Source organism: Nicotiana tomentosiformis, chromosome 6 (genome assembly GCF_000390325.3).
Source record: "Nicotiana tomentosiformis chromosome 6, ASM39032v3, whole genome shotgun sequence".
Lineage (NCBI taxonomy): Eukaryota > Viridiplantae > Streptophyta > Magnoliopsida > Solanales > Solanaceae > Nicotiana > Nicotiana tomentosiformis.
Genome location: NC_090817.1, coordinates 150,008,019 through 150,011,358, shown reverse-complemented (window position 1 = coordinate 150,011,358; position 3,340 = coordinate 150,008,019).

Genomic DNA, 3,340 nt, shown 5'->3' with positions numbered 1-3,340 from the left:
TACACTATAACACTTACTTCAGTTTATTATTACCGAGATCTACTGCCCAACTTCAGGTTACTCTCTCTCAGCTTATCTTATATGTATAAATCTAAGGCCTCTAATGCTTCCTCATCACTGTTCATCTTAATAATGATGGCGTAATCTCATCTCAAATCCTAATCTCATCTCATACTTTGTAATTTTTATCCATCCATTATTGATTCAGCTTAATGTTGATCCATAATTAATCACTGATAACTTGAAACCTCTTACGTAATACATTGTCACTAGGGTACAAGTCGCATCGGGGAACATTTGAAGTGATTTGCCTGATCCACCTAGGGACGATACTATACTTCAATAACCTTAGTTCATAGCATGCCAATGTGATTCATCTTACAAGGGGGGTATTCTAATCTTTGCAATTCATGAAATCTTTTTTCTTTAAATCGTTACTCAATCAAAGGCATAAATGTCATCCTCTTATCTATCACAATTACACCCTTATTGTACTACTAGGGCAACATGTCATCTTTTTAATTGCTCATAGTCTTAGACTCCTCTGAGTTCATTCAGGCTATACTGAACTTTTTATAACTTAAGGAAACCATCAGCTCTCTTGTTTTGTGGGCTTAATCCCGAGGCCTTATCTATTCTTGTCACCTTCTCACTCATCTTTTCTAATGCTTACTCCTATCTAGCTAAAACCTTTTTGCTCTACCATACTTTAGCTTGCGACCTACACATATCTATTCATACTACTCGCAAGCTTCCTTTCACATGCTAGCACAATATACTTCCTTCTGTGCCTTCTCAGTTGTCTTTAAATGTAAGCAATTACTTTTCCTGGTCATTCTGCCACTTACTGCATGGATACTTAGCTTATCGTAGTGCCCGCGAATACTGGAATTCCCTGTAACTCATATGATTTCAAATATCACTTTTGACTTTCGTTCATTAGTCACGATAGGTACCACTTTGTTATGAAGTGCATCCAATGTTGTAGTGAGACTATTATTACAAGACCATTTCTTCTTCAAGTTACTATTCTTAGGTTGAAGCTTTCTTCCTTATTTCCTCAGCTAGTCTTTCCTTGTAGTACTTAGGGAAGACCCTCCGAGTCTTGTAAAGTTGCGAGCTTATTACATCATATACCGAAGGGAGGTGCCTCGGTGTATGTTGTTTGCTGATGATATAGTTCTGATTGATGAGATGATAGGCGGCGTTAACGAGAGGTTGGAGGTTTGGAGATAGACCCTCGAGTCTAAAGGTTTGAAATTGAGTAGGATTAAGACTGAATATTTGGAGTGCAAGTTCAGCGATGTGACGTGAGAAGCAAAATTGGACGTGAGTCTTGACTCACAAGTCATCTCTGACAGAGGTAGTTTCAAATTCCTTGGGTCAATTATCCAGGGGTTGGAGAGATAGATGAGGATGTCATGCATAGTATAGGGGTGGGGTGGATGAAATGAAGGTTATTGTCTGCAGTACTGTGTGACAAAAATGTGCCACTAAAACTTAAGGGCAAGTTCTATAGAGAGGGCTAGACTGGCCATATATTATGGGGTAGAGTGTTGGCCAGTCAATAATTCTCATATCCAGAAGATGAAAGTAATAGAGATGAGGTTGTTCAGATGGATGTGTGGGCATACTAGGTTAGATAAGATTAGGAATGAAGATATTTAGGAGAAGTTGAACATGGCTCTTATAGATGACAAGATGCGGGAAGCAAGGGTTAGATGGTTCGGGCAAGTGCAGATGAGAAGCCAAGATGATCCGGTTAGGAGGTTTGAGCGGTTGGCTTTGGTGTTATGAGAAGAGTAGAGGGAGGACTAAGAATTATTGGGGTGAAGTGATCAGGCAAGACACGACTCAACTTCATATTTTTGAGGACGTGGCTCTTTATAGGAAGGTGTGGAGGTCGAGCATTAGGGTTGAGGGTTAGGAAGGAGTCGAGCATTTTTCTCCTTTGTTCCAAAGGGGGGATTAGTCTCTTAGGGTATTGTCTTAGACTATTAGTGGTGTATGTTAACTCCGCACTAGTTTTCCATTTTTTCACTGTACTGTGGCGTTATTACTGGTTGTTGTTATTACTTTTCCATCAATTTTCTTTTTCCTATGATGCTTATATTATTTTTCTGATTTTTCTTGCCGTCACAGAATCTATTGTCTATTTCCATCTCATTGAGTTGAGGGTCTCCTAGAAATAGCCTATCTACACCTATGGGGTAGGGGTAAGGTCTAAGTACATATGACACAGCCATTGCAAATGCAAAGCCTACCCCCAACCCTAAGCCTATCGCAAATGCGACGACTGGTCTGCAAATGCAAACCTAGTAGGATCGCAAGTGCGAGAAAGCAATCACAAAAGGGGCCTGCTCCAGTCCCAGCACCCCATTGCAAATGCGATCAGGGGTTCGCATAAGTACCCATCGCAAATGCGATATTAGTTCCGAAATTGCAAAAGTTGGTCCCCTAGCGCAACATCACAAAAGCGAGCAGGATCTCTTAAATGCGGTAATCGCAAATGCGAGAGCAGAACACCTGCAAAAATCCTAACCTCGCTCAAACTCTCCGGGACATGTCCAAAACTCAGCCGAGCCCACAGGGCTCCACTCCAACCATTTGCTCAAGTACATCATCATCATACAAACTCACTTGCGCGATCAAAAAACAAAAATAACATCCACAACAATGAATCAGACAACAAAACACACGAAAATTACAATGAAACTTAACAATTGCAAAAAGACAACATACATCTAATTCCTATTAAACAAACTCGGAATGACACCTAATTTTGCAGACATGTTCCAAATAAAAAAACGGAGTCGTACAAAGTCACAAAACTAAAATCCGATCCCGATAGACATAAAGTCAAACCATGGAAACTTAGGAAAATTCTAAACCTTCAAATTGTCAACTTTCGCCAAAGTACCAAATCAGCCTAGAAACCTCCGAATCCAATTTCGGGCATATGCCTAAATCTAAAATTACCATATGGCCCTATTGGAATAATGAAAACTTTGTCCAGAGGTCAAATACACAAAATTCAATCTTGGTCAACTCTTCCCACTTAAAGCTTCCTAGTTGAGAATCATTCTTCCAAATCAATCACGAACTGCTGACGAACCAAAACAAACGATACACACAAGTCATAATACACCATACATTTCTACGCATGGCCTCAAACCACCTAACTGGATATAAATTCTCATAACAACTTGTCGGGTCAATACATTCTCCCCTACTTAAACATGTGTTGATCCTCGAACGTGCAAAGAATCGTCCCAAAGTCATCAAGTCACCGTATAAACTCACCATGCCCTTAAAAATGGGTGATCTCACTTCATCCCAA